The sequence below is a fragment of the Chamaea fasciata genome, unplaced genomic scaffold (genome assembly GCF_029207755.1).
Source record: "Chamaea fasciata isolate MVZ Bird 193981 ecotype frontalis unplaced genomic scaffold, bChaFas1.0.hap1 SCAF_13, whole genome shotgun sequence".
In the NCBI taxonomy this organism is placed as follows: Eukaryota; Metazoa; Chordata; class Aves; order Passeriformes; family Sylviidae; genus Chamaea; species Chamaea fasciata.
In genome coordinates this window covers 4021417-4034114 of record NW_027094098.1, presented here as the reverse complement: position 1 = coordinate 4034114, position 12698 = coordinate 4021417, and the positions used below count along the sequence as shown (strand labels likewise).

Sequence of the window (12698 nt, the reverse complement as noted above, 5' to 3'; positions counted from 1 at the left end):
CTTTTAGAACTGGTCTTGAATTTAAATCCAAGCCCAGAATTAAAATTAAGCGCAGAAACTGATTCTGCATTTTCCCCCCGTCATGACAGCAGTGAGGAATTGCAACAGCCTCTTTGGGCTGAGGAACCTGTCACAGCTCCTGCTTGTTGAAGTTACTCTCATTATCCAGCTCCATTAATTCCAGGTCTCTTTTCTAGACTACCTGAATATTCAAGTGTGATGCCTTATGCCAATTAATTCCCTTCATAGAGCTGTGTGTTAATAAGGAAATATTGTGGTTTTAAGATAGAATGCACAATAAAAATATACACAACAATATCGTGGCAAATTTTAGATGATAATGAGCAACAACTACAAAGGCTTTGGATTTAAAGCAGTGAAGGGCTCAAATTGTGGCTCTACCAGAAACTACTTAGCCAAGTCACTCAAGGGAGTAATTGAAATGAGCAGATCTTAATTGTTTTACTGGCTCTGAGATTAAGGTAAAAGCAATAAAGAGATGTCCAAGAATGGCAAAATGACTTTGTTAGTGATAGTGGAAACCAGCTGGGGAAAAGCGTGAAGTAGCAAGGAATAAAACCAGGGATTATTTATTGTATTGCACACCTGGAGCTGCCAAAGCATCAAATGAGAACTGTGAGATCACACTAAAATAAAGTGAGATAATCCTGTTTAGTCCTGCTTGTGGTTCTCCCCCTGTGCCTGGAAGATGAGGGCCTATCTCAGATTATCACCACCACTCTCAGTTCAAATTCTTGAGCTCTTTCAGTGCCCCACATTTCACCCTGGGTTGTTGTGTGCTGTCCCAGCCTTGCTGTGCTTGCAGTGTGTACAGCAGGGAGGAAATCAGCATTTCACAGGGGTCCTGTCCTGTCCTGACATCCCCAGAGGAGCTGGAACCTCTCCAACCCTCACAAGACCAATGCCCATCCTCACATGACCCGAGGCAGTCACAGGACTGGGTGACACTGAAGGGCTGAGGTGGAACCTCCAGCTCTGCTGTGAGATCTCCACGTGTCCCTGGATTTGGGCTTTGTGTGAGGGGCTCTGGAAGAGCCACTCAGGGCAGCTCCCACACCTCTGGTGGCTGGGTTTTCTTTTTCTTTTCTTTTTTTTTTTTGTCTTTAAGTCTCTCCTGATGGAACTGCTTTACTTTGTACAAATACACAAAAATAGGAGCAAAATCCTGGAACTTCTTTGTTCCGAGCAACTGGCCTAGACTGTGTGATAATTGGGAATGAAGGGAGGCATCATCTGAACCAGAAACTTTGCACTGAAACTCTGAGACCTTCCCTGAAAAAAAGCTTCACCAAAATAAATTGGTTTCCATGCAAAACTTTCAGCTTTCCATGCAAAACGGGGCGTGAGTCTGATTTTCCAATGAAAAAGCATTTTGTCAAAAAGATCCCTGATGAGTTCTTTTTCTGAATAAATACTTTTTGAGTAATCACTCTGTAGGCCAAGGAAATATTTGAAAATCTTGAGCTTCATCAGTGTCATCCAACAGATGCAATTTTATGTAAGTAATTAACTTGACAAACACACAGAAGCATTCTCCACTGGCTTGCACTTATTTTCAGGCAGCTGCAATTTATTGATGAGTGGTCTTTGCATATGAATAGATTTTGATCTGTGCATGACTAATTTCTACTTCTGAAAGAGATTTAACATCTTTTGCTTCCTGCTAGAAAGCAATTACAATTTCTGTGGACAATTCAGCATGGAACACTACCCTTAGATTGGAAGCTGGGTTTCATTCTCAACTTGTTTGCTTGCTTTTGATATTGCCCAATAAATTCCACTGAAGCAGAATCTTAAGGGCCCATCAAGTGATAATTTATGGGACTCTGAGCACTGAAATTAGAGGAACACAAGAGAATCTGAATGTTTTATATTATCCTTGTGTTCACTTCAAACCAGATACATGGAGAGGCTTTTTGCAGTTGAATGCTCACAATTTCTGCTCCACTGCAAGAGGAGATGTGACCACAAAATGGCCCTACCACGTTTTGTACAGGGAGATCAAGTTAAAGCAGCAGTTATCATGAAGGTCAACCTAGAAAGCAGCTTTAATGTATGGAATACATACAAATCTCCCAATATTCCAAATATTTCTGCTTGAGATGATTCCAGTGATTTTTACTGACCTCTAGATGGAACAAGATGAAAGCAGAGGTGCCTCCACACAGGGAGGCTTTGGTGGGAGTGTTGAAACACCCTCCACGTGTAACTCCAGGCAGCATCTGGAGAGGTTTGATGCTGGTGATGTAGGAAGAGCTCAGGAATTACTGCTCATGGAATTTACTGCTTAGTTCAGTCTCTGGGCACGGGTACTGGCCCGAAGATTTGGGCAATGCATTTTTCTTGGATGCTCTCTGGTCACCATTTGCACAAAAGTGACTGTGGACAAGACAAGCACCATAAATTCCCACTTTCAGTACTTTTCCCTCCTGACTTGAGCATCCTGTGTCTTATTGCTAGAGCAGAGAAGAGGAAACACCACACCTCTGCTAAGATGGTCAATCAGTTTTCATCTCCCCTCCAGCCCTTTTAAAATCCAGCACTGTCAATAGGGGGGTACAAGCTGCTAACACTGAATTCTGAGTTCCACAACCGTGTTCAAAAGAGCTGTGAAATGCTGCATTTTGCTTGCTGAATATGAAAAACAATTTCAGTTCACTGGCGGTTGGAGACACCTCAGCAATGAGATCATATCTTTTTATAATCTCAGTATTTGGTGTGTAATTGAAACCAGGAGAATAAAAAACTGCCTTTTGACGACAGAATGGCCCTGCTGAGTGAGCATCCACTCACATTTGGAGGTTCAGGATGCAGAAAACGTGGGATTTGGAGCAGTTTGCCACAATCAAAGGGGCATTTTTCATATAAAGGGATAGTTGATCATATAAAGGTGTGGAAAATAGGAAGAGAGGCAGGCAAGCACTGGATAAGAAGTTTTGTATTAGTGGGAAGGATTCGTGTCACACAAAGGATTCATTCCAACTGTATCAAAGAGTGATGGTCCTGCTGACTCCATGGTTCATCTTTGTCCATAAATAAACACTTTACCCAGTAATCACTTCATTTCCAGTGATCCTGATCAGATATCAGTGTGTATTCTGCGCCATGGCATCTATTTAGTCTCAACAAAAGTGGTTTAACAGCCACATCTGAATCTGGACAATTCTGTAAACAACATTGCACAAGGTTCTGATTAAGACCTAAATGTGTAAAACTTTGTGTGCCAGTAGCTCTTCATTAGCCTGCACTCAAGAATTCGAGTAATTCTTTGGTGAAATAATAAATTTCCCACAAGCCCTTGTTAGCACATCAATTTTGAATTGGAGCGGCATCTGCTCATCCACATCTCATCAGCTCCTGAACCAATATTCATTGGTGGAATTCTCCTGGCAGAGCTGAGGCTGTCACTGCATTCCTTCAGCTCTGCGTTTGTAGAACTGGGTCAAAGAAGGGAACAGGAAAAGGTAAGCAAAGCCTTCTTCAGGAATTTTGAGGATTTGAGGAAAGGACTGCGGGATTTTGGCAAGGAGTGAAGGGATCCAAAGGCAAAGCCTGTGAGAGAAACCAGATTCCCTGAGGTGCTGGAAACCAGTGGGAGGCACTGGCTGGTGAGATGGGAGAGTGATGAAGCCCAGGAAGCTGCCAGGGAGGCTGAGGTGGGAGCTGGGGGGAATTCCGGCAGCTTTGGGGTTGTTTTTAACAGCCCCACACCCAGCTGGTCCTGACAGCTGCGTCCTGGCCACGGCATTACCCAGCAGGGCAGGACACTGAACTCAGTTTGGAAACTGAGGGCTGCCTATCTGCAGGGCTGTTACCAGCCTGGCTCTCACAGCCAGGGGAAAAACATTTCCTTCAGATTGCAGCCACATTCCCCAGCAGGTGCTCAAGTGACTCCTACATCCATCCCTTGGCTGCAGCTTCTGATGTGCAGGAGAAAGGAGCAGCCTTGGGGAAATAACACAGGAGCAGGACACTTCCACTGGGATCTCAGAGCCCTGGGGAATAGAGTGTCCTCAGAGAAAGGTTTGTGTGGATACAACAGAGAAACCATTTTCCTTCATTTGCTCACACACAGAAAACTGAACTCATCTGGTTCTAGGCTGATTTGAACTCCTCTGAGAGAACTGAATCCTGTGAAAACCTAAGAATAATCAATTAATAATGAAGTAGCATGTAATGAATTTGATCATTTTTAGTAGCCTTTCAGCCACTGGTTCCTTCAGTTGAATTAGGAGAAAGGAATGATTATCAAATCTATTGGGGTTTGTTTTTTTTTTTTTTTCAATCTCAGTACATTACAGTCCAGGAACTCCTGTAATGTGATCTGATAGGATTTTCTCAAGAATAAAATTGCTGCAGGAATCCCCTGGTTCCATGTGCCCACACACTCCCACAGCATCACCCAGCCCTCAGTGCAGGATGGAAACTTGGATGGAAGGAGTTCATTTGGGCAGAGAAGAGCTGAAACAGCCAGCGAGACTGCACATTCCCTGGTGTGTGAATTAACTGCAGGGACTGGGTAAATTCCCCAGTTCTGGCTGCTCAACATAGGCCTCAGTATCTGCTTAGTTCTAAGCACTATTTATTTATTTATTTATTTATTCTGTGAGCTGAATGCCTCCAAGAGGGACACAAAACTGTCCCAAGGGTCTCTACCTACCTTGTGGTTCCATACAAAGAACTAGAGCTGTCTCCAGTCCGTGTGTGAAGTTAACAGTGGTATTTAAAGGCTTTTCACAACTAACACAGCCCAAATTTATCATGCATTAAATGGCTTTCATGTATTTTTGTACTCACCAGTGTATTATACATTGGAAGTAAAAGTAAAACCGTGTCCACATTTTGAAACAACAAAAGAAGATTTAGAAAGGCACATTCAACTTTAATATATAATCTGAAGAGCAGAGTTCCTTCTGCACCTTGAAAACTCCACCTTTGATTAAACAACGATTACAATCTTCCCTCAGATAATATATATATGTGTGTGTGTGTGTATATATTTATGTGTATGATTTCCAAATCAAAGCCTTGCACTTCTTCTGGATGTCATCTGCTGGCACTGGGAGCTGATCCCAGCAGCCCAGAATGCAGCCTGGCAGGAATTCATCTGCTGCTTATGAAGGGCTCTCTAATTGCCCTGGGTTTTCTCCCTTTTGAACTGCCTCACTAACCTGTAATTTCTCCTGCTATCTGCCCAAAGGTAAATGAAGTATCTGGTACACCCAAGGGATTCCTCTTCTGCTGCAGGTGACTTCAGGTTGGGAGTTGCCAGCACCGAGGAGGAATGGATTTAGCCAGATTTCAATAATATCCCCGGGCAGGAGGGATCACTCCTGCTTCCATTCCTGCCCTGGTTCTGAGCTCTGAGGAAAAGAAGAGCCAGGCCTTTGTGGAGCCTCCTCCTCTGAGCTCCAGCACAGGACTGCAGCTGGGAGAGATTCTGATCATTGAGCAAGTATTGACTTGATTTAACAAGGCAAGGAGAGCCTCAGAGAGCAACTGCAGTCACTGCTGAGCCATTCAGCCCCTTCAGCCTGACACACTGTTTGCTCCCCCTTTTGCAAAATCAGGGTTATTCTTTGCTTTTGGCACTTTGCACTTGGGCAAAGGCATTCCCATGAATCTTCCACTGCCTCAGTTTGAAAAGATTTGCTGTTCATAAGGAGCTGGTCAAGGCCAAGGCCATGGAATAGTGGGGAGGAGGCTGCAGGATTAAATGCAGATCAGCATGGAGTGACAGTGGGTCTGTGGCAACCCAAAAAAGTCTTGAGCTAAAATATGAAAATACCAACTCCTCTCCTTTTCCTCACTTTGAGAAACTCCTCCCTGCTGGTATCCTGGTGTGAAGCCCCTTCTTCCACTGGGGCCTCTGCCTTGTTCCACTGTGACACCAGGGCAATAATCAATGCCAAGCACCCGGAGTTTGGCTTTTGGAATGCACAGGAAGGACAGGATTTGTAACCAAGTCTGGGATAACCTTTATCCAGACAGCAGCACTGCTTTCTCTACCTCAACAGTCAAGCTTCTGTACCCAAAACTCTGCCCTTTCAGTGGTGCTCAAAACTACAAAGTTCATTTCAAATCCACTACAGATTTCCTGACCAAAAAAAAAAAAAAAAGGTGAAATAATTTTCTCTATGGAAGTTCTGTGAGGATAGTCAAGCTTTTGCCAGCTGGTTTAGCTATTGGTGAATTGGTGGGCAAACAGATTCCAAATTCAAGTGAAGCCAGTGAAATTATTCCCATGAATGTGCTAAGAAGTGAAAGTGAGAAAAAAACCCAGCCAGTCTGTGGGATGACTGTGTGTGTGTGTGTGGTGCTTCCATCAGCATTGGAGATAGTGGGTGGAGAGGTTGGAGGGGGTGTGGAGACTTTTTACAAAAGCAAAAACAACTTACAGGTGCAGCTAAAAATACTCTGCTTCAAATTCAGTCAACGAGTTAAAAACGCCAGTGAAGTCCCAGAGTGTGAACCTGCCAGCATCCATTAAAAATGTTTATTCTCTTTTTCCTTTAATACAGTTCCTTCAGTAATTATTTCAGTAATTACACACTGTAAGAGTTGGAGAGCTGGGGCTTGGCTCCTACAGAGTTGTTCAGCTTTTAGATTTATTCTTTTTTTCTTCTCCACCTCTGTGTACACAGATTTATTTGTATGCAAACAATATTTGTGCAGGTGCCTACCTGGAGTTTGGGGCACGCAAAGCCAGGGCTTGCCAAAACTCTGCATTTTTTGTTTTCCTTTTATTAAGCAAACAATCATTTCACATACCAGAGGGATGAATTCTGTATAAAAATCCACATTCTTTCTGGAACTATTATACCTTCTTCTTGCTAAGGGGGCAAGATAGAATAGAATAAAACCTTGTGACACAATTCTGGACTCTTTCTCTGCAGCCTCCAAAGAGAAAAGAAGAAGAAACTTTTTTCCAAAGACAAAGGTTTCTCTCTTGACCCCCTGATACACTTCCTGCTACCAGGGTAACAAAATATTTGAGCCAAGGAGAAAGAGTGATGATTCCTGGCTGGAAATATTCAGAGAAGGGGAAAAGCCTCATACATGAGGTTCTTTAAGCAGGGACTCCTGGACACCTTGTGGGATCAAAATGAGCAAGTCTTAAACCTGAGAGTCCGACTGAATCTGCAAAACTGACTGCAAAAGTTAATACCATCATGAGCATGAAAATGAACAAGTATTTCATTAAACTTCCAGGGCACTCTGATTAAAAATGAAATAAGCCCCAAACACATCTTTTATGGGAGACCTGTGTAACTACAGCAGGGTTTTGTGCAAGGATCAGTGAGCGCAGTGGCAGAGGGAATTTTGGAGGGAATGTTGCTCCATCCTTGCTTGCTCCATCCTCTGCCCCTCTTCAGGGCTTTCTCCCCAGACAGAGGAAGGAGCACAGAACGCCCCAGCACGCGGCACAGACCAGAGGAACATGCAAAACACAGGGAAAATGTCACATTCGGGCTGCAGAAATGAAGGAAGCAGTGACACATCAACTACAAGAGAGCCCAGACTCAGCAGGAGCTGAGGGAGGGCAGGGTAGGGAGCCTACATTCATTAGCTACATTCATTAACTACATTCATTAACTACAGTCATCCAACTTACAATGCCCAAAAGACTCATCCCAACCTTTTTCCTTCAGATTTTGAGGAAGTTTGGGAAACCTGTCAGTGAAGGGAAATGCAGTGTGGCCTTGGAGCTGAGAGGGGAAAATACAGCAATGTAACATTTTGGGGGAAAAAAAAAAACCTTAAGGCACTTCCATTTTGTTGTTCTTTCTCCCCCAGCTTGATTAATGGGAGTTGGTGAAGGATTTGGATTGGGGATATAACTTGACATTAGATTTAAGTTGTAAACTCCTCTTTCAAAACAGAGGATAAAATGTGTTCCATTGTCCAACACAAGCAGGTGTCTCTGCCAAGAAAAAGGACACTGGGCAAAGGGGTTCTGATGGCTGTTGTTTGGCACAGATCTGTGTTTGTAAAAACCTCCATTTCCAGTCACTTGGGTGGGGAGTTTTTATGGAACAAGCTTGATTAGGTTGCTTTCCTAAGGAGAGGAAGCTTATGTAATGGCTCAGTCTATCTCTTGCTCCAAATTTCATACATATTTGACACATGAGTCAAGGCCTCAAGAAGAATTAATTTTCTAAAGTTTCTTGGAAGTCAGCAGCTGAAGACAGAAAAAGGAGCCATGCTCATTCCACAGCTGAAGGAAAGGAAGAACTCGGGCACCAAATATTCCTGTTTCTGCAGCAGGCCGGTCAGTGCCCGTGCACCTGAGGCTGAATTAGCCCCAGCACGTGAGGGGTCTGCCCTCTGAAATGAGAACCACAGTTAAGATTTCCTTATTGATCATGGCAGAGGTGCTTTAGGGATGAGACCACGTAAACCTGTGGTGGAACTGCTTCAGTCTTGCTGTTTGTGGAGCAATGGGTTGGGGTTTTTTCCCCTTGAAATGTGCTCTGACATTCAGAGCACAGTAAGCTCAGTGTCTCGTTCTTAGAAAAACCATGGAATACTCGAGAAACTGGACCAAAGACGAGGCACAAAGTAATTAAAATACTGGGGAATATCCACAACATTCTGCTCCTTGGCTATTTCAGTCTGGAATGAATGGGCAGGGGCGGGGAATCACCTCTGATCCACCTCTCTCAGCTCACTTGGATTTCCCCAGGCTGCCAGAGAATGAGAACAGGAGTGGAGCTGCTCCAGTGCAATCTGTTGACTCTGATTTTGCTGAGGAATAATAGCAATGCGGTGATATAACTGCAGGAAGCTGTCCAAAATCATAAAAGATTTCATTTTTTTCCCCCTCCACATCTGTGTCATTCTCTTTTCCATTTGTTGTTCACAGCCTGAATTCCTCAGATAACTTTGCTGCAGACTCGAGTTTTACTGCAGATATGGAAAACTGCCTGGATGTTTTGCTCCTTGGTTGTTCTGGCTGCTTTCCAGCCTCAGTAATACTCAAGATGCAACACATCCAACGTGCTCCAGCAATCATTCTACAAAATACAGCAAAAAATAAATGATCCCATACAAAATTAGCTGCTACCTTAATTAATTACTTCAGGAAGCAGGAGAAGTGAGTCTGGGCCAGGTCTTTGGAGGACTAATTCTAATTCTGCTGGAGAGATGAGGTCAGCCTAAAATACATCAACACAGGGCTAATCTTGAGGTCAGTAAACATTGCAGATTTTCAGTTCATAGTGGGGTTTTTCTGTCCAATAACCAGAGGATTTTGGTAGCTCTGATTGCACCCTGAGCACACCTTGAAGCTGTTCCCTGCACCTGCTGCTAGAAAATGAATGTGGAGACAACCTGAGTTGTATCAGGCAACTGTTTTAACAAAACCTGAGCTGATTTCTGTGAAACAGAGCTTCGAGCAAGAGGAGAAGTCCTGGGCAGGGAATGGAGCTGCAGGAAGCACGTGAAGACAGCCAGGCAGGTTTGGCAGCTGCCTGAGAAGGTGACACACATCACACACTGCACATCCCAGTGCTGGACATAACCACAGCCAGGGGATGTTTAGGGTGTCTGTGCAGGGCCAGGGGTTGGACTGGATGATTCTGTGGGTCCCTCCTGGCTCAGATATTCTGTGATCCCATTAAATAACCCCTGTGCAGTTTCCAACACCCACCTAATGCGGGCAGGAGATCACCTCCAGCTTCCTTCTGGAACAGCTGCTGTTCTTAAGGTGAAGAACCAAAGCAAATCCCAAAAACGGCAGAGCAGGACAAGGTGCTGGGCCCCAGTGCTCCATCCCCTGCAGGAGCCTGTGCTGCAGACCAGGCTCTGCAATCCCCGAGCTGCTGGGGCTGCTCCGGGCCGAGCTCTCGGTGTGCAGAGCACAACCAGATGATCCTAAAGGTCTTTTCCAACCGGGGTCATTCCGTGATTCTCAGCACTCACAGAACCCTTCCGAGAGCCAGGATTAAACTGCGGCACACTTGGAGAGCACTTTACACAGGTTAATCTCCGCCGTCCCTTGGAAACTCCTGAGCCACTGCAAGGAGCTCCCGGTGCAGACGGGCTCCGGGAGCCCCAGGACTGTGTGGATATAATTCATTGTTATGCAAACACACAGCCGCTTTTAAAGCTCCCTTGCGCGCTCCTGGCGGGTTTCGTTTCAAAGCATCCAAAAGGGAGGCAGCAATAAAGCCTCCTGCAAAGAGGCTTCTGATTAAATCTAGAAAGGGATTTTGCAGACAAGTCAAAGGCAAGCAGCCGGGAAGCCTGAAAGTCTGGAGCTGTGCTGCTCCAGGAAAAGGGCAGCCACACTTCAAAATACAACTTTGTACCTGGTAAACATTAATCCCCGTATCTATCTAATATTTAAATGGAAAACGACAACTTCAAAGATTATTAGATTGTGGTTTTTGCTCAGAAAACGTGGAAATTTCCACCCAATCCTTCATACAAAAGTCAGAAACCTCCCCTTAGAAATAGCACCGGGGCTTTTCCATCTGATTGCAGACTAATTAATTTAACCTTTGGAAGCAGGTTGGGTAAGCACTTAATCGTGACCCTCTAGCCTGGACTCACAGATCCATTTTTAACCTTCCAGACAATTAAAAAGTGCTGCGAAAAGCCGTGAAAAGCCCATTCCCCACAGCCCGACCCCGAGAGGGCTCCGAGGACTCACCAGAACCGCCTTCCCACGGGCACCAGCCCAGAGCTTCGGGTCCAAGGAAAATCCAAAAAGGACCTGCTGGGCCAGGTGTACCTGGGGTCAGGAGTTCCTGGGGACAGCTGGGACACCGGGGATGCCTCTGCTTCCCAAGAGGCTCCGGCACATTCCTTGTGCGAGCACAAATACCTGGAGTCACAGCCCGGGCGCCGCAGGGTCACGGGGGTGACAGCGCCGAGAGAAGGGCAAACACGGAGGCTTCATTTAAACCGCCCCAAAATGTGAGTGTTTCCCCCCACCCGCCCCGCTGAGCCTCTTCCAGCTTTTCCTACAGCTTTCCTGGAATTTTAATATCCCGCTCTCTCCGGGGTTTGTGCTTTTTGGTTCTTTTATTTTTAGCCTCGGCGTTCTGCGGAGCCCGCTTGACGCCAGCAAATGTAACTGGATGCCGAGAGCCTGCGAGCCAGGAATTGCAGCCGGGAGCGGCACAAACCCCGGCACTGGGCAAAACCTGGGAGCCTGAATCCCGAACGCATCTCCTGCCTCGGGAAAGCAGGCGCGGGACTTCACCGGAATGGAGGCAAGAGCTGGGGAGGGTGAGGGGTAAAGCAAGTAAAAAATCCAAGGTGCAAAGAGGCAGCAGGTCTGTGTGAGCTGGGTTCCAAAAGCAGAAGGAGTTTACAAAAAAGCAGCTGAGATATTTCACTGCAGTAGCCTAGAAACAGGCCAGGCATGCACGCAGCGGGCTGCCTGTAGAAAGGGCTGCTCCAGCACGGTTGACTTGGGTGGATAAATAAGATTAGGGCAGCAGGTCACTGGTGACAGCACCTCCCAGGGCACATCTCCCAGGTTATGATGGCTCATTTCAAACTCACAGAACTGCCGCCCCCGGGCCTGTTCCAGACCAATCAGGGCCACATCTCCTAGCCTGCTGTCGGGTTTTTACCTTTCCCTTCCACACTGCAGAACTGCAATAAATCTGGCTGAATCACCTTACCTGAATTTACTTTTTAGTTTTCTGTTGTGTAGCAGAGAACCAAGTGAGGGATTGCCAATTTACCTGGTTGAGAATTTGTTCATCCTGACTATTCGAGGATCCGTAACCACAGCAACGTGTCTACAACAGAGTGGGAATGCTCCAAGGAAGAAAACCACGAGTGTATGGATGTGGGAAATGGATTTGTAGAGAATTTTTAAAGCCTGACAGAAGGCTCACATCTGTATGCAAACTTTGAGATAAGAAATGCTGACTTAGAAATGCCATGGAACAGGACAGACATTGGTGAGGGAGAAATGGAACTGGAAACGAGTTTCAAAGGATGGTCTTGCAAATAACACTGGATACTTTGAAGAAATAGAACTATAGAGGTGCATTGTAGTAGGACCCACGAGGAGTAATTTCAGATGATTGGCTTTAAGGCATTTGCAGCATTGAGTTGCAAAAGCTGACAGGCCAAAAAACACTTTAAATGTTTTGTAATTAGGAAATAATTTGGCTTCTGATTGTGATGGCGTGAATGGTGACATCTGTACCATCTCACTCTTCATGTGAGACTGAAAATGGAATAAAAGTTTTTAAAACACCTCTCAGCTGCCGCATCTCTGGGTCAGAAAAGGGATAATCCAACATATAGAGGCGTTTTACCTCCCAAAGGTGCCAGGATGAGGCAGCAGCAGAGCCTGGGTTGGAGTGTTCAGCCTGCCCATCCCGAGTGCAGCTCACTGCTCCTGCTGCAGCCTCCAGGGAATAAAGGTCCAAAAGCTGGGAATGCTCCCCTCCTGCCCTTTGCTGCGTGCCTGTGCTCTGGCAGGGCTCTCTGCTTGTTGCCAGGAAAGAGGAGAAATCCAGGAAAACAGAAAGCACTGGGCTTGCCCAGTGTGGAACAGGGGACAGCATCGAGCTGCACGTGGGGAGGCAGCAATGCTGGGCTGCCAGGAGAGATTTCCTGGATATCCAGTGACACTGACATTGTTCATTCAAAAATTAACGTTTTACAAGGCAGCTTTTCTGTCCTTTCGTCACTAACAAATGCAG

The 12698-nt window shown here is 45.6% G+C and overlaps 1 protein-coding gene and 1 long non-coding RNA gene across 3 annotated transcripts in view; one reads left to right on the top strand and one right to left on the bottom strand.

Moving 5' to 3' along the window:
• RAF1 (Raf-1 proto-oncogene, serine/threonine kinase) overlaps nucleotides 1–10698 on the bottom strand; it is a 61237-nt gene extending 50539 nt beyond the window's left edge. The window contains exon 1 of the mRNA XM_066195468.1: nucleotides 10679–10698. The gene's annotated coding sequence lies outside the window, so the exon portion shown is untranslated. The remainder of the gene's footprint in view (nucleotides 1–10678) is intronic.
• On the top strand, nucleotides 10610–12229 carry LOC136296402 (uncharacterized). 2 transcript variants are annotated; one of them, XR_010722916.1, is made up of 3 exons: nucleotides 10610–10944; nucleotides 11063–11243; nucleotides 11693–12229. It is a non-coding gene; the product is annotated as an uncharacterized lncRNA (long non-coding RNA). The 2 variants fall into 2 exon arrangements; XR_010722917.1 differs by having other exon boundaries at nucleotides 11678–12229.
• Nucleotides 12230–12698: the final 469 nt, after the last annotated feature.